The sequence below is a fragment of the Nasonia vitripennis genome, chromosome 5 (genome assembly GCF_009193385.2).
Source record: "Nasonia vitripennis strain AsymCx chromosome 5, Nvit_psr_1.1, whole genome shotgun sequence".
In the NCBI taxonomy this organism is placed as follows: domain Eukaryota; kingdom Metazoa; phylum Arthropoda; class Insecta; order Hymenoptera; family Pteromalidae; genus Nasonia; species Nasonia vitripennis.
The window spans coordinates 7505837-7525005 of NC_045761.1; the positions used below are offsets into that span (position 1 = coordinate 7505837).

At 43.6% G+C, this 19169-nt stretch overlaps 1 protein-coding gene across 2 annotated transcripts in view; it reads left to right on the plus strand.

The window, feature by feature from the left end:
- Positions 1 to 67: 67 nt before the first annotated feature.
- The window catches only part of LOC100121137 (PTB domain-containing engulfment adapter protein 1), a 31918-nt gene continuing 12816 nt past the window's right edge, over positions 68 to 19169 (plus strand). The window contains exon 1 of one of the 2 annotated variants that reach the window (XM_003424406.5): positions 68 to 640. The gene's annotated coding sequence lies outside the window, so the exon portion shown is untranslated. Of the gene's footprint in view, positions 641 to 11147; positions 12832 to 19169 lie in introns of those variants that run through there. The other variant, XM_001604673.6, reaches the window with a different exon arrangement.

Here is a 19169-nt window from a genome sequence, read left to right on the forward strand (position 1 = left end):
AAACATGATGCAGTACGAAATACGAAAAATGCACCGGTTGGAACTTGGAACGTTGGAATAGTGTGCAGTAGCAGTAGTTGCCTAAAACAGCTCGTTAGGAACAGCCAATTTCTCTTCCGTTTGTGAACAAAATGGACTATAGACTTTTTCGTTCTTAACCCGAGCAACGTATTTTCAACTGCAGCGAACATCGCACTCAGCAGCATCGGCATCTTTCTTTCTCCTTCATTCGTCACGTGCCCGCGACTTGCAGCTCACCTCCTCCAGCGAGGCAAAGAGAGTCTCCGAGAGGCAGTATTGCAGTAACTGCCTGCCAGCAGGCTGCAGCGGTATACATATAGCGGCTCTTGCTCGCGTTACATTATATTTCATTCGCAGCGCGTGCGGCTTTGTACGTTGATACACGGATTTGACGAACTGCAACTATCCCGTGTCGGCGTGTGTGAGTTTGACCTTCGCAGGGATAATTCGTTGGACATATCAGTATAACCTTATAGAGCTGTTGTATACTTATATATCGGGAACACTGTAGCGACGGTTTGAACTTAGGCTGTTGAACCAGTTGAACTGCTCAAGCGAGTAAGAGGAGGGAGTGCCACCGGTGAAGGAGCTCAGTGAGCGTCGTGTTGATCAGGTGACGGTGAGTTTGATCTTATTGCTTTTGTTTTTGGTATAAGTATAGCGATGCGGCTTTAGCCTTGGATCGAAATGATGATATACTTACTTATTTCATGCGGTTTTTCCTACGGTAGCAATGTCGCACGTGTGTGTGTGTGTGTAGCTTTTATTATTACTTATACTGATACTGTGTGAGAAATAGAATTTTTAGGCCAAGTGTAATCCGCAGTTTCAGTACAATACAGTATACTTGCCTAATTTTTCTCTCCATCGCTAGTATCAATAACAGCACGGAAATATCGAATTTTAATAGTATATAAGTGAAATCCGTAACTGCTAGCCTCGGTCAGACGTGCGATACACACTCAATTACACGTATAACTACGCCATGCCTACATCGCTAAACGAGTTTCAAACGCATATTTTTTTCATTTCTCTTTTTTGAATGTACACCGCGCGCGCTCTTGACATATATATCGCGCAGTCAGAGAAATCCAGCCATAGTATAAATAGAATCCTGAATCGCCAGTCTTGTATAAGCACCAGAGCTCATTACAATATCTAAATAAGCCTTGTTTATAATTTTTGCAAAAAATTTTAAATTACACAGAAAAGCTTATTCAAGTTCAGGCGGGACGTCAAAGCTCGTTCGAATCTTCGTGAAATGAGTACTTATAATGTGTGTATTTAGAGGAGGATGTGTACCGAGCTGCGATCGCGACCGGCATTATTATCTATTCTACGTACACTCGACCGAGTATATATAGGATCCCGACCCCGACCCTCTCGCCGCGAGATCGTTGACTGCCGGCACACGTACAATACTTTCTATTTCGAATTTTTTGCGCACCCAACGCAGCGGGACTTTTGACACTATTGTTGCTCAAAGTAATACGAGTGCTCGAACTGAGGATAAGGCGTGCTCCTCGATTTTTTTTATTTTTAATTAAAACTCTTGATTATCGTCTATCGTGATGCAATTGTTACACAGCTTGTAACGCGATGAAAAAAGATCGCGAGATATAAGCGTATGTGTGTAACTGCGTAAGGAAAAATTACGGCCGGTTAAAAATAGCGCAGAATAGCGATGGCGTTGGATTTGCTAAAAAATGCTCCTTTCTCACTTTCAAAGAGAAAGTTGAGCAGTGCAACTACGCCTATGTCTTCTTTTCCTAAGGTGTGATTTAGCGAGATTTTGAATGAAAGTAAGGAATCTCCGCTGTACTTCGACGTGCGTGTGTATATGCAATAGAAAAGTGCAAATGTGCGCAGGAGGGAACACAATGCGTTCTTTCTCCGTAAAAATTTTCGTCGACGGCCGCATTCTTTGTGTCCATACTTGAATGTACTCTCTGGGATACCAGATATGCGTGAAACGCTGTTTTATTATATGCTGGGAGGTTAATCAATTCGTTTGTGATAAATTATATTGAATTATAGGTTTTATTGTCCTTTGAAAATGTTGTTTTTATATAAATTTATATGGAAGCTTGTATATACCGCGAGTAAAAACAACCGACTACTGCAAATTGCTCTACGAGTTTTAAGAAGAGAATTAAAATTCTTGTGGTCATATTCTTTCTGAACATTCAACTTTCTTTTCGCGTACACGATAGATGACTCCTGATTAGCAAATTAATTGGAAGTAAAAATTATAATGTTTTATCAAATAATTTCCAATTAATAAAAGTATAAAAGCGTCAAATGAAAATACAACCAGACTCTATTGAGAAATATTAATAATAATCCTAATTCGTATAAACACAGTTGTGCAATCTATAAGGTAAATCACTCTCTCTCTCTCTCTCTCTCTCTCTCTCTCTCTCTCTCTCTCTCTCTCTCTCTCTCGTCGTTTAATTCGAATTCTTGGAAGACATTTTTCAACTTCTTATCTCGATTATTGCATAATTTTTTTTACCGCCGCCGCATCAACATAATAATAAAATTGAACTAGAGATCGCTGCAGATACACTTTGTGCCGACATTTTTTAATGATTTCCGTGACATGTTAGAATTAAATTACACAGTGCGATATATCGCTGCGCGCCTCGAAAATTACACATTGTTGTTGAATAATCCGTTGCATACTATTACTTAACGAAAAATTACGAGGTTCCCTCTGTTATGTGAAGTGCAACGCGTCGCACGTACTGCTGATAAAAATTACCGTCCAAAATTTATCACTCGCGATTTTCGAACGATAAAAATTCTAATTCATTTGATTCTATTATTTATCGAGTAATCTAGCTGTAATAAAAAATGTAATATAATAGCGAGCGACGTACAGATTGAGGCGTTAATTTGCACGACTCGCGTGTGTATGTGACTGGTGACAGTGAAAAAAGTCAAAGTACGTTGGCGAACCGGATAAGTTTTCATATCGCAGAAAGCACCCACTCTCTTTTCTTTGCCTGACTCTGCGATGAACGAGTTCGTGCGCTGACTTACAACTTGCTCTACTCAGTCGGAGTACGTGTTGTATTTTCACGCGGATAATTATTTTCGAGTTATCGATTATGGAGCTCGTTTCATATTATTGCCTTCTGGATGTTGAATTATTCTGTTTATTTATTTTAATAATTAATAATGATCTGTTTTTAAAACTTGCAGATTTTATTCGCGTATTTTTAAAGGACAACAAGTATTTGTCAAATTAGATGGAGTACTAAAGTTTCGCTCTAAAAAATGCTTATTTCAAATAGATGGCTTGTTTGATAGTTGTTTCCATGGTGAATTTTCATGCTAATTAATTCGGAACACGTAAGATGTCCGTTACATTGACAAAACAGACGAAGCTTCTCATGCATGACTATCAGGCACCTCTGAGCGTCAGAGGTTTTTCAAACTATTCGGTGACTTTCAGGCGAATGCAATCGAGTTTTTAACGTATTCCGTCGAAACAATAGAAAACTCGTCATGCAATCTTGCTCATGCATTTAAAGTCGAGTAGAGGCAAATAAGCTTCTGGTATACTCAGTATAAAACAACTTTGGCTATACCATCCAACCGATGAACAATTTAATCGTTTGGTTTTATTCCTCCTAAATAAAAGGTCCCCTCGAGCAAGAGAGTAACGACGACGACGACGACGACGACGACGACGAACAGCCGGCAAGCGATGGGAAAGCACGAATATAACCATACGGTGCACGAGTGGAAGCTAAAACTGCATTATAATCGAGCAGGTGAATCGCTACAAAAAACCTCATCATCAGGACATTCTGCTGACGACCGTACGCACGTGTACACTCGTATAGCGAAGCTTTACGATCGCTATTCGCAAATCGTCTCGTTATCTCGAATCGTAGGAAGATCTTCAAGTTTACCCCTTTGAGTACTTTTTAAAAAATTGGCAATTCTTCAAAAACTCCGATAATACACCGATCCGCAAAAGAGTCGCAGCGAGTGCGAAAAAGCGAAGCGCGAGAAAAAAGGGAATGACGACGGTTTTTCTTCCTTACTCTATACTCTCGGATCCCCATAAAACGAAGCGATGAAAGTCGAACTTTGCCGCTGCCGCTGAGCGCGCGTGCTCGTTTCTTATTATACTCGGGCAGTGAGCGTGACAGCTTCGCGCGGGTGTGCGTTTGCGTCACACAAAGCCCCCCGGCATTACGGTATACAGAACAACAACACTCGACTCTGCTCTGCAGAATATTTTACATTTTTATTGTTGCGCGCGCGAATTTTTCGAGGTTGAACGTAAAAAAAAAAATGACTGTGCGGCGCGTTCTTTGAATTTATTTCGTGTGTTTATATAGGGTTTGGTTAAAATGTTTTCACTCGCTTCGAGAAGTGATATCTATTTTTATTAGGTTTTTAATTTCGTTCGCTCCGAATCAGAGTGGAACGCGCGCGAAACTTTGTACATCCTTTGCGAAAATATAAAGAAAGCCGATAATAAACTCAGCCGCAACGAGTGTAAAAACTGTGTTACATCGAATTATAGGACATAACGAAGAAAGGAAAGCTCAATAAAAATCCAACTCTAAGATATAATACTAACACTCGATACACTTCGATCCAAAGCAGCGTCACATCCCACGTATGACTTTACCCACAGCCGCTTGTATACCTATACACACAGCAATGTCACAACGGGTTTACTATATACATACCATATATCGGCGGGACGTAGATCGACGACAATCTCCTCGTGATGCTCGTCGAGGCGGCGACCGAGTTGTCGCGGAGACGAGGTCTATAACGGTTGTGTACCTTACCTTCTATATCGTCGTGCGCTGAGATGCGACGTTCGCGTATACCTACACGCAGCTGTCGTAAAGAGCGAATGGTCTCGTAAGAACGGATGATGCTGCCTTTATTTTCATTCTGGCGCGCGCGTGTGTGTGTGTGTGCACGACTGATGGGGCTTTGTGTCGAGGCTTGTCGTTTCGAATACGCGCATCGATGGATTACGGTACTGGATAGCTCTGACGACTCTTATCGAGGGCAACGACAAAAGTATTTAACGTGTTTTTCGGTGCTATGACAAGTTTCTTCAATCGCGATAAGAATTGCGAAAATTATTCAGCGCCACGTGTGCATGTGTATAATAACACAAGATATATTACTTTGCATTCTTCGAAACTGAGAGCGCTGCAATCTCCGCAGTCGAACGCGGCGATTTATCTTTATTTTTTCCAGCGAAGCGCGTCATTATGTCGTTCGAGTATTATAAGGAGAATAATTAAGACGCGCATCTCGGCAATTATAAGGCAAACAAAAAAAATTAGCGAAGAAAATATTCTTCCCTGAGAAGAAACGCGGGGACTCGTTTTATGTAAAAACAAACTCCGCTGTAGGCTTGCTATAATTCTGCGCACGCGCGCGGAAAGTTGAATATTTATGATTCACATCTCTCGATAATATCAATCTCTTTTAATGCAAAGTTCCCGATTGCATCTGAAAGGTAAACGCGCGCGAGTATCGGGCAGATGCTGTGTGTGTGTGTGTGTGTTGAGGAATTTAATTAATAGAAAGTGTAATAAAAGTATATATTCCGCGTATGTGTATAATTTGTATAGAAATTTTTCATCTTTTATCGGAACGAAATTATATACGGCGTGTAATTGATATTTAAATGAGTGAGGATTTGCAAAAGCTACACGTATGAGAAAAAAAAGAGTCGTAACTTTAATACACAATTACGAAACTGTGTCGTGCATTGAGACTCTTAGTTAATGTGCGAGTGTAGGCCTTACAAGAATTCTATAAGAATATTGTTATTATTATTACTATTTGTCCAAGTCACGTAATTGTGGGTATTTTCAATTATTCATTAGTAAATCAAATCTCAGCTTTATAGCAAACGGCCTGAAACAATAAGTTATATTGCGGAAATAATCCCAAATAGAGCTTAAAACAACTAGACCAGTAAATTGCAATGTTATTCAACGATGCTTCCTAATCCCTCTCAGTCAACGAACCCGTACCTAAACCTTACTCCCAACAAGGCTCAGACCGACGTCATAATTCCGATAACTCAATTTCCACATCCATCGCCCTGCAGGCTCTCCTATATCGTCCGTACGCGCAGCTGCACGTGCACACTGCGCTGATACACGACTCTTTTTCAGAGAGAGAGAGAGAGAGAGAGAGAGAGAGAGAGAGAGAGAGAGAGAGAGAGAGAGAGAGAGATGTGCCCGGCCGGATGCACGAATGTGTTATAAACGCAGACGAAGAGGCGGGTGACGTCGCGACGGCATTGATATCCATGTGGCGGCGACCGTTTATCGCGGAAATGCAGATTGCGCCGAGCGGTGTTGATGGCTTTTACTCCTTTTATTATTATTTTTTCCTACAGACGTGCCGGTGATTCTGTGTTATTCGTATGTGTGTGCGTGAATAGGTTTTTTTTTCGTTTATGATATCGCGCAAAAAGTTAAGGTCGAATCGGCGCGCAATTCGATTCGAACGAAGCGACACTATCAGACGTGGGCGTTTACGTTTAATATGAGCAATTTTACTGGGCGTGTGTGAATTCAATAAACTTTCGTCGTAAAAAAGCGAATAAAAACCGTTCATTTCCACTGTCATATCATCCGTGTGTAATTACTAAAACGCTCGCAGGAAACGCTCTCTTTGTTCTCGACTTTGTCTTTGTACATTTCGGATGACGTATAGTGTACTTTGCCGTTCATTCATAAATCAGCGCTTTCAATGAAATTCAAGAACGAAATAATTATTTTTATTTTCATTTCCTAAATACTACAAAATAAGGAGCTTCTTGGAAAAAACCTGCCGGTGCATAGCCTGCATGAATGACACGGTAGTCACGTGCACACCTATACGCGTTAACCACTTTCCGGAAGTGTGCGGTGTCGGCACGGCCCTTTAAGCTGGCTCGCGCACCTGCAACAGGTGGCTCTGTGCATATGAGCGCATTCGTGTGTGCAGAGAGAGAGAGAGAGCGACGTGTGTGCGCGCACACGACACGCGATTTCGGCGACTGCACACACCCTCAATTTCACGGCGTTGGCTGCTGTCAGCTCCTGCTCACTTTTTTTTCTATAATGCTTTTTTACGATACGTAATTTTAACACTTTCTTCGATGAATTTTGAACGTTCGCACTGGAATATACCAGAATAGCCGGATTATAATAATGTAAAAATGTTTTTTGCGAGATCGACGGATTTGGTATAACGTTATCCGACGTATATGGTCTATGAATAATCCTTTCCGCGAAAGTAAGAAAGGTCTATCAATAATTAAACACGGGAGCAAAAAAAAAAAAAACGATGCATACACATAATGGCTTTTTCCACATCTTTCGTGCGTATTACACTTGGGCAGAGCTTGTCTAATCGCCGAGCGCGTGTGTGTGTCGAATGTCTGGAGGGACCTGCAATCGGTGTGTATAAATACATCGTAAATGTATCTTTACGTACTTTCCCCACTTTCGCGTGTATACTGCTCTTTCTCTCGACGGCGTTTCGAAGAAATGCGCTAGTGCGAAACGTTCTTTAATAATCGAATCATATAAGGACGTTTTCGAGTTGGATATACGTTATACACAAAAACAAACTTTTGCATATGTGCATACCGGCTTGCATAAGGCTTACAAAGTCAGGGTACCGTTAAAACCGTATTATGCAAATAATTTCATCCTTCGCACTTAAACAGTTACGCAATTGTTCAGTCTACCGTGAATATAAATTTTGTAACTCTATTCATAAAAAATGTATTACACGCATTAAGAATACAATCTATAATAGGAAAGCGAGCGGACACCGTTAATAATTCAGTATAAATCATTTCTCCGCCAGTGTGAACCAAATATAATGGTCGTCTTGACATTGGCAAAGTGTGTTAACTGTATTTTTTTGTATTTCCTAGATTTCTTTTATATGTTTTGATACATATTTAAGTCGATGAGCCAGCAGATTTCGTAATGCACAGTTGGCTGTACGCTGTGTGTTTTATTTTTTAAACTACTTCTTGATTAATTAATATATGTGTGAAAATAATTTGCCTCTCGTATATGAGTCACCGTCAATCCAGACTCCCATACGTATTGCTCCGATTTTCATACAACTTGGGGTAATGCAAATATGCAAACGATTAGTCATCGGTAAAATTTACAATCACCACGTACGTTATCGCATAGTTGCATTTTCACAACACTTCCATAATCAAAACAAATAAGTTTATTTTCAAACGCTCAATAATCGAATAACGAACAAATTTTAATTTTTCTCCCAAACGTCACAAAGTCCAGATAAGCAATTGCGTTGCTGGTACAAACCCATTTCTAATAGAGCCGCCCTGTATGCAAGCGCCACGTGTTATCCAGCTTCCCGCGACGCGTCACTTGTTGATTTCCGCCGTCGATAATATAGCTTCGGTGCCGAAAATCCGGTACTGTTTTGATACCTACAACACGACTCAAAACATCATATTGTGCAACGTCGACACGAGCAGTGATTGAATAATGAACGCGCCGGTGGAAACGGGACAGAGGTCGAAGTTTCTGTGTGAAAAAAACCGGTTCTCCGGCTATATGTGTGATTGTATTGGATGTAGCTGTCTGTGTGTATGAATCATAGATGTCCAAAACTCGTTTGCGTGCGCGCGCAGCTTCTGCCATTCGGATAAACACTCGAATGTGGCGTCGTATGCTTGTGGAGATTTGACGCAAAATGTGTGTGGATGAAAACGATCGGATATTATCAATTTTTTGCTGGCCGCTGATTTATGATGATATAAAGAAAAGTGTTTCTGTCGAACTACATTTTTCTAATGAACAATTTATCGGGTAATAATATAACCAGTGTAGTTTTTGTCTCCCGTCATCGTATGCACTGAATTAGATATATTGCATATCTCCAACGCATTATATCCGTTGGCGGGTATTTCTCTATGGCGTCGAGCCTCGCCCTCAATTTCTCTCGTCCAATTTTTTAATTCCTTCCGCGAAAGCCTATCCAGTGGTATATACTCGACGTTTTGAGCTTCGGGACATTATTCGCGGCCGTAAATCGAGTCTTCCTCTTCGACTATTATTACCCAGAAAGGGGCATAATATAGATCATGCGCTGACACGAATTCGGATCGTAGAATTCACTCAAAGATGTTTAGTTAAAAAACGAATTTCTGTGGTGTGATAAAACCTTTCGTGGAAAATTCCAGATAAACAGTCTTAATTGAATCCGCATTCACGAGGCGCACAGCACTTATAAAAACCTTAAAATTACAACCTGCTCAAGAACGAACCTTCTTCGAGGGAAAACCACGGCGCAAACAGCTTCTGTTTGCAAACATCTGGTTATTCCTGCCCACAAAAATATCGGCCTCCTCTCTGCCCTATATATATATATATATATATATATATATATATATATATATATATGTGCTGGTATTCCCCGGGACACAGTAAATAGTAGTGTATACGCGCGCAGCTCTTTCCTGACGTCACACTTTCGCTATATCAACGTCGGGGAAAAATAAACAAATCGCCACGCGGACTCCCGGGAAAGTTCGCACCGCCGCCGCCGCCGCCGCCGCCGGAGAGAAACTCTACTCTCCTCGTCGTATAGGATATACCCCCGTCGATTAACTCTAATCGAAAATAATAACAACGCCGGCGCGCTGCGGCAACGATGTAATGAACTATCTCTAGCTGTATTATACTGTATTGAAAAAGTCGTTGCAGTCCAGTGGTTTCTGCGTTTTCTGCTATGTAGGTACCTTTGGGTTTTATCGAATTACGAGCGAACGACGGGAAATTGCCCGGGAAATATGCGAGTGATTTTACACCTTGTATAGTTTTATTGTTCCTCTAACAGGTTGGTGTTGAAGTTGGATTTATTGTTCTGGGTATGTTTGCTCGGGCGATTTAAAATTATTTTCGAATTGTAATTGTAAGCCAGTTTTACTAAACGATCTGCTTTGTTCTGTGACACTTTTGAACGTCCATACTTATGAATGGCGGCCCCGAACTTATTCAAGGTCGCGAAGAAAGTCTCCCGGTGCACACGTTATACGCAGGTATAATACAAGTGGTCGCTGAACCTGACACTCGAGGCGAGAGAAGCAACGAAGTATTTTGGAGCAAGCTATAAAAATACCAAATCCTATGCATACGACGCTTTGTTCTAAAGCGCTCTTACTTTATACCTAGACTCTGCGAGTATAGCACAGCGGCGCCCAGTGAAAGTGTAGGTAAGCCTATTTAAATGTATTTCGATCGCGCGCAAGTGCTCCGTACACTTGAAAGTTAAATTTTCCTTATCTCGCGCAGGCGTCCCATACACACGACCTATCCGTTTTCTGGCTACCTGCGCATACCGGGGCAATGCACGTGTATACCTATATATACAGCTATGAGAAGAACACGTCGACGTGGCTTAAGCTTTCCTATATCCTGTACACTTTGCTGATGTGTCTGCGCGCGTGTGTGTGTGTGTGTGTGTGCAGGACAGCAGCAGGGAGTAACCGATCTCGAGCGCATACGCAGGTATAAATGCTTCGGAGCCTCGCGTCGACCGGCTGCGCTTAGCTGCTGCACTGCCCGCATGGCAACCTGCGATGAACACGTCGAACTCGTTGCATACACTTGTAGTTTTTTCTTTTCGTTGGGTTTTCGAGGCTTGTGACAAAAATATTTTTATCATAAACTGTAAATCGAAAATTTTAATTCACGCGTGAATTTTGCGTACGCATGTTATTGAAATTATGCGAACAGCATTGACCACTTAATTTGAATGCGAGACATTAAATATGCGCAAAACGAATTTTTTTTTTTTAATAAAACTTGCTTAACGTTATCAGGACTTGAGAGGTGTTTGCAAAGTATTTGTTCTCACTATAACGCAAAAAGTAAAAGACTATATTGCCGACCAGTTCATCTTGTAAAAAAACAATAATATTATATAAAAACATTAAAAAAAACTATTGCACCTTTAATATATACAGGAAAACGAATAATGAACATCGCTCGCGCTTACGTAAGACTCGAATAAAAAAAAATACGATCGCTGTTTAATAACGCGTAGTAAATTTAACACCGATTGTAATTTCCAGCGGAGCACAAGAAGCGAAGTGAATCAGAGAAGGATGGCCATTTGGAGGAAGGAAGATAAAAAGCTTAGCCGGAAAGCGAGGGGAAATATAAGTAACAGGTCGGGATGTCGAGAAAAAGCTACACCGGGGATCAGTAGTTTAAAAGCACGAAATAGTCATTTGTATGCAGCCGAGAGGACGACGCGATGAAAGAGTGCGTGAAAATTGACGAAACAACGCAGCCGATGTGGGGAATAACGAATTTCGTTGTTCACGTTTCCCGGCGCTGATCATTTATTTGAAAGTCCGACGGTATAAACTCGCGCGCTTTACTGCGAAACGTTCTAGCTCGCATGGATTTTCCAATCAATTTTGAAAGTTTGCATATCACACACGTTCCAAAACGCGCGAAGACATTTATATGTGTCAGTGGTCGTTTTCCGATTTCGACGGGTTTGCGCGCGCGGTCCAGTGTGGCAGAACTTGATTCTTCAACGATTTTTCGACTGTCACAAGGTGTGTCGCGAAATGGAACGATTTCTCGATCGACGTCGTATAAAACAGAGATCGAAGCGTAGTTACATCGTCCATCACCATCACGTTTTCCTATCGTACATAACGAAGCAGATGATTAAAAACTTGTTTTTCATCTCTCCGCTACACATAGGAAATCCCGCGACCACATCCCCCGCCGCTGTAGCTCCAAAATATTATTCATCCTCATAACGATTTCCGACTCCACACCAGGACTCTCAGATAGCTCGAAAAGCGTGAGATAAGTAAAAAAAAAAAAAAAAAAAAAGCAGCAAAGAGAGAAAAAAAGAAGCCGTAGGAGGTCCCGGCGCGATACAGCGAGAGCGGAAAGAGTCAGTGCGCTGCTCTCGCGTTACCCACACATACAACACACAAAGAGAGCCCGATAGAAGCTCGTGTGGTAGTCGGTCGGTCTCGGCCGCGGCTGGTACCAGTGGTACCAGCATTCTCTTCTTCCTGTTCCCCTTCCTCCGCGGCTCTCTTTCTCTCTCCCTCTCGACTCCCACGAATAATCCAGTCGCTGCAGCCGCAGTGTGTTGCTCCTCAAACTCCTCTCCTACTTCTCCTCTCTTTGAAAAGCGAACGGCTCTGAGAGCGAGAGAGAGAGAGAACGAGAGGGGGAGAGCATATACCGCAGTTCGAATAACCTGCCCGTCGCGAGGAGTTTCAGTAGTAGGAGAGCGAGCGCCCGACGACGTGTTCAGCTGCGAGCGCTCGCCGTATATACATTATATATCGTAATACATCTCTGCGTCCGCTATATACTCGCTCGGAGTCGCTTCTTCTGCACTTCTCTGCCGCTTGGAATAATCGAGGATTATAACGAGTTTGGAGTCGTTTCTATGCGCGAATCGCGAGAGCAGCGCGTTTGATTTCTCTCTGTCTCTCCGGTGTTGGATGACTTTCTCCGCGAGGGTATCGTAAGAGCGTATACACTCGTGTGGAAATTCGCGCGGTAAGAGAGAAGAAGGAATAAAGGACAGTGTTTTCGGCGATGCGCCGAGTGTTGTAGCCCGCAATATACGCGACTGTGTTAGAGACCCTCTCTCTCTCTCTCTCTCTCTCTCTCTCTCTCTGTCTCTCTCTCTTTCTCCGAGTCTACCTGCCCTCGCCGTTGTTCGAGAGGAAGACACCTGGCAGCAGCGCATCGAGTCACTACTGGCATCGCCTGAAAGGTGAGTCTTTCTCTCCTCTGGTTTTTCGCGGCACGCTTTTACACCGTCGAGCTCGCGCGCACGGCACTTTCGACTCGCGAGACACGCGGATTTTCTGCGTGTAGAAAGTTCGAGCTCGCTCCCAAGTGTCTGTGTGTGCGATTTTCGCCGAGAGATTATACGGCGCTTTGGCGAAGAGGATCGGTTGCGGCGTCTGCCGATTTTTCGACTACGCTTTTCTTCGGCCGCCGAGGTGCGGAACGAGATCGCGCGTTCGCAATCGGGTCGGGATTTTTTACGAGGCGACCGTTAGCTAGTGTATGTGGATCCGGAAATAGTCGAAAAGCCCGTAACGATTCTAGGAAAAAAAAGGCAGCGATCGGTTCGGAGATAAAAAGGTCCCGCAGGCTCGTAGATAAGATCGGACTCTGCGTTTTTTCATAAGATAGTTTATACGCGACGAAGGAAAACTTTGAAAAATCGGTATCGAAATTACAGGGTATTGTACACTCCTTAACGATACACCGAGGCGATGATTCAGCCGGACGTTCGCGAGCCGACGTCGACGTACATAACACACCGAGGAAATTGGCAAAAATATATCGTTTAGGCCTCGAATCAGCTGCTCGCGAACATTCGTCGGGGTATACGCACACACATCATCACGAGGAGTATTTGCATTTTGACTGGAGCGACGACGATTTTGTCTAAGCGGGTATATTTATCTCGATACGTGCGCGCGACTCTTGTGTTTATTTTGACCGACAGTCGTACACTTATATACGTCGTTGTCCGTCGCACGTGGCTCTTACCTGCGCGTAGGTATAACAAAAGATTAACCGGAATACTTGAATCATCGGCTGTGTGTATTGAAAAATCGGCGAAATTTTCCTCTCAAAAGTCAACAGCCATTAGAAACCAGTCGCCGAGAGTGATTCATACCGGCCGATAAAGAGCAAAAATTCGCGCAGCGCGAAATAAAGCGCGCAGAAGCAAAAGCGGAGCTATAACCATCAGCGCGCGCACACAGCTCTCTCGAGAGAGAACAGGATGAAAAAAAAGAAGACCACAGCGCAGCGGTGGCAATTTACAGACGGGCTTATAGACCTGCAACACTACACACAAACAAGCGTCAATTCGCACGGCCTTGTCTCCGGGCCAGCATCATCACCCCTGCACAGAGCCGTGATCCTCGCTGTCTGTGTATTATACACACGTTGAATTAACCTAGAAAAAGAAAGGAAAAAAACTCGCAGAGCAGTATATCCACACACACGAGGCCTAGTGTACGTCGTCGCGTTGCAATTACGCTCTCACGAGAGTTCAAAGTGTCTCGCCTCCTCTCTCTCTCTCTCTCTCTCTCTCTCTCTCTCTCTCTCTCTCTCTCTCTCTCTCTCTCTCATATAACTGTAGATCCGCTACTCCTTTTTGCCGACCGTCTGCAGCGCTGTACAACAAGGTCGCGCCAAATGATTTACAGTTTTTCGACTGAGTACTTACCTCTCGATGTATCTCTTATAGACTCTGCGGCGGGGGGCACCTTGAGCGGCGCATTTTTGTCAGATGCGCCGCGGCGGCAGCCGGGAAAACTGGTTGCGGATCGCGAGCTGTATAATCTAGTTTCTTTTTTGGCCTTGCCGAGAAGCGCTCGTTGAAAAAAGTGAAAATATTTAACTTTTTTTTGCTGCTGCGATTTTTCATCGACTGCTCATCGGCGAAGTGTATATGGAAGAGCCGAAGAGAATAGACTTGATTAAAGATAAATGGATTTACGTAACGAGCTGGATTTTTCCGTCGTTATATACCGGCTGCAGTATACATACTTTTCGTCCACTTTTTCGAATCGCGAGATGCATCGTTATATTGCTATCGGGATGCCTTTATGCTGGCTCGTTAAAGGCGCGCTGTAATTGATGGTTTACAATATTAATGGCTCAATTATATCTTATCGTCTCTCTCTCTCTCTCTCTCTCTCTCTCTCTCTCTCTCTCTCTCTCTCTCTCTCTCTCTCTCTCTCTCTCTCTCTCTCTCTCTCTCTCTCTCTGTCTCTCTCTCTGTCTTTCACGGCACACTACGAAATTTTATTCCAACTGTAAATATACAGTGCATACCCTCATCACAATCGCGACCGATTCGCTTGTATCGCTCCGGCGCCGAACAGAGCGGAAAATTTTCTGTTATTCTACGATCTTCTTCCCCCGAAGCATCGATTGCAAAACGCGCCGAATTCGCGAATCGAAAAAATCGAGACAGCTGAGCTTGGCGCCGCCGTCGTCGTCGTCGGGTTATCGCTGCCGCTTCGCTCGATTTGCAAACCGATGTGTGTGTGTGTGTGTGTGTGTATGTGTGTGTATACATTATAGTAGTCTATACTGCTGTGTCGCAATTTTAATAGCCGCCGATGCATTATTGCTCCGCGAATATAATTGCATCACGAGCGTGTGTATATGGAGCTGTCGTGTAAGCGCGGGGGGCTGCTGCTTTGTATGCGCGAGATAGTAAGAGCGTATAGCGCTGATTGACGCATGTATGGGATATATAGTGCGCCGGGCTCGGTATAATATAACGAGAACGATCGCGTTGTTCAAGGACGGGCTCGAGAGGGATTTTTATGATTAGCTATACTGTTTTTTTTTTCGCGATCGCCTATATCGGTCCGCGCTTTGTTTTCGATTCTGTGCGCTGCAGTGCGGGTGTCTATATCGGGGGCAGAAGTGAAACGTGTTATACTCGACGGCGGATCTGTTTAAACGGGTAATTTTCACGAAGAAGCCTCCAATTATATATACTACGATTCGAAAACGCTCGTTACCGCGCGCGATCGCGAAATTAAGGCTAAGCCTAACAAGCAGTCAATCTTTCTCTCTCCACAGCTCTGAATAAATATCTAACCCGTATAAAGTACATTACACTTTCTCTCCGCCGCGTGTAGAAAGTGAAAAAAGTCTCCGCGGGGCTGCATCGCGGGATTATTATTTGTTCGATTCCACAATATGATGATAATGTAATGCGCCGCGCGAGTTATTTCGCGCGAGCGAACGGCACAGATGTGTATACATATATATTTGAGAGTTGGGAGAAAGTGCGAGCAGGCCATTTTCTAATTGACCGCATCCGCGCCAGAAAAATTCTGGCTCTCGATCCTCCTTCGCCTTTGGCTCCTTTTACCGTGTTCTGAATGTGCTTAGCGAGGAGAACCGAGAAAATGCGATATTATAAATTATAAATAACGCACAATCAGGCCGCGGTTACAAAACGCGATCGAATCCGAGTATATAACCTTTATCTCCGCGCAGTTGATAATCCACTAGCCTGAAAGATACTCCCAATGTCGCATGACGAATCGTCCGATCCAACTTAATACACAATGTGATTTCGGACACAGTAACGTCTCGGCTCTCCAAACAAGGAAACTCGTCGCAACAACGTCGCGACCTCAGATTTGAAAAAACTCATCGTCTCCTTGACGTATATTCCAGAATACTCGGCAATTAGCCATACGGCGACGTAATCGAGGGAATATGCAGTAGGCGGTGTATGTACGATATCAGAAGTGCACAAAAGCGTCCGAAGGAAAAAAAAAGAACGCAGCAGACGAAAGGTCAATGCTGCCAGTCGGTCAGCTGATTCGCGTGTTTTTATTCCTCCTCCTCTCTGTATCGTTCGCCCGTACGCACCGATTTAAAAAACCGAGATTTTCTGACGCTCCGTTTTATCGTTTATGCGTGTAACGCTATTTTTTTTTCGCGCGAAGATAAAGTTACTCATCCTCTGTGCAGTAGAGGATGATTATATGGGCGGATTAATTAGGTTCGTTACGATGTGCAGCTGGAAGACCGTTAGGGTGCGTCGTTTATCGCGCTTTACGACAGGCCGCTTATAGCGGTTACCGTCTCTCTCTCTCTCTCTCTGATAGCCGCTCGGTACGCGACGATGATTTAGGTGAGTACTTATATTCGCGACGAAATTCCTGTTGTTTTTTCTTCGAGTCGAAAAAAAAACTTTCCCGACTGTTCTCGAAAACGCTCAGTCCTCGTTGTTCCCCGGCTGTGTGTATACAGTTATGTTTTCTTGGATGAAAAAGGAGACAGCGGCGCGGCTTATAACAAGTAAAAGTTGACCCAGATTTCGTAAGAAAGGAGCAGTGAGTGAATCGAGAGAGCCTAGTCGCGATTTTTTGTATGCCGCTCGAAAACAGAGCCCGATACAGTCTGTATAACACGAAACCCACACACACACACAAGCGCGTTGAAAACGGAAGTGCGAGAAAAGAGGGAAGGATATACGGCGCGTGTTTTGACTGGTAATTGACACGTTCGTTCGAAATACGCAAACGAGTCGATTATTTTCATCTCCTTACAGCCGTTCACCTTTAACCTCATCATAATCCTATCGAGGCGTTGTATGTACACTCGAAAGCCGATTAAGAGGCGATCGCGGTATTATGCGTGTAATACGACTTGTGTAATCTCGCGCGGATACGCTAATTAGAGCCTGCGACGGATGGTGAAAGCGAGCGTGAGAGAGACACAAAACTATGAATTACATCGAAGCAGGTATACAGTGCGGAGGTCAATATTGACGCTTGCGCGCGAATTTCAAAATTTTGCGTTTCTCCAGCGATAAGCTCGAGCAAAGTTAAATACACACAGGGCCGAGATAAAGAGGAGGTGATTCACTGAGCGTATGCGCGCGCACCGCACCTAAATGAACTTGAGGTAGGAGCACAAAGGGGGAGTTATTGAAGAATCGGTTGAATCACGCGTGTATGCATAATTTTTCAAAGGTACACGAGGTAAACGAAAATGTATTGAAGGAAAAGTCGGACGTTGCGAACATTACTCGCAGAGTAGGATTTTCACCTTGAACGTTATGCAATGCAGAGACTCTCCGCAATCGCAAAGGTATATGTGTCTCTCTCTCTCTCTCTCTCTCTGCTCTGCCGTATAGTGGACAGTTGAGATCACTTTTGCTGCTATTCCGAGCGACACATTACGAGATTCAAATGTCCGAAAAACATAACATAATTCGAAATCAGCGAACGATTCCAAAGCGTGAGAGATTAATCCGCGATCTCCTCGAGGTCTCACAATCCGACATTGCATTCTCGCCATTGTTCTGCATTGTTTTTTTTTTTATGTCCGGCTATTGTCACAGAGACACTCCGCTCTCGGATCGTTACAAGGCAAGTTGTCGCTCATTAAGCAGATTGCGGGAAATCAATGCCGCGTCTTGGAAGACCCTCGTACACGCGAGCCGAGAGATTTTTTACGCGAAGCTGCGGGTTTTTGCTCGATAAGCTGTGGTATCGATATATTGTTGAAAAAAATGTGTCAGTCGAAGATTGAGTGTAATGGACACACAGCTTTCTATGTGTGTACCAAAGAGATATCATACATCCATTCGGCGTAACAGACATAGTAGGGGCTAAATTTAGTCATAGAGTAATATTAGTACACGTAATGGCACACTCTCTTGTCGATGGCTCTCGCGTATGGTGCGGCATCAAACGAGGGAATTGCTTACAATTCCAAGTAAATCATTCACTTATGTCGACTGTTTTTATTAGGATGCTGGTCTCTTTCCAGCGCGCGACGCTACGATTACCCCAATTTCCTCACACCAAAATAGAACGCACGAGAAGCATTAGTCGCGCGCAAGTTCAAAATACTCTTTTGTACCCATCCGAGAGCCATATTTCCGTCATATAATAATCGACGATTAAACCCTTGTGTATTTACATCGGACTTTCAAAACAGATGACGCGCAACAAAAAAGTGTCGAGTGTGGAAACTTTACGCTTCAGCCAAGTGTCCAAAGACGGTATCGAAACTGGCTCTCGAGCTTCTTCCACTGCCTTTACCAGACTCGTCGCTCGTATAATAAAAACTCGCTGTGTACACTCTCTAGCCATCTCTGAATTTTATGTATCCGCAAATCAAATAACCAATCAAGCTTCGATGTACACTTCAATACACTTTATCCGCAACATATTAGCTCCATACACTCGAGAGAGCTCATCTCGCGCTCGTCCTTCGACGGCTATATAAACGCCGCCGGCGTTTCTCTCTCTCTCTCTCTCTCGACGTTCACGGGAACGAGCCGTGCAGCGCGGCTGCAACTGGTGCGTAAGCGAATCGCAATATGCATATTGAGTGCGCGCCGCTCGTCTTAGGAATGCCGTCGTCGGTCGCTCGCTTCGTTTTTAACCGCCACGCGCGAAGTGTATTATATATAGGCTTTGAAATTCAAAATTTTTCCTCTCTACGCGCGTTGATCTTTCGATTTGAAATCATTATCACTGCTGTATGCAGATTCGACGTGATAATTGATTGCCATAATGTAGCGAGAGATAAGTC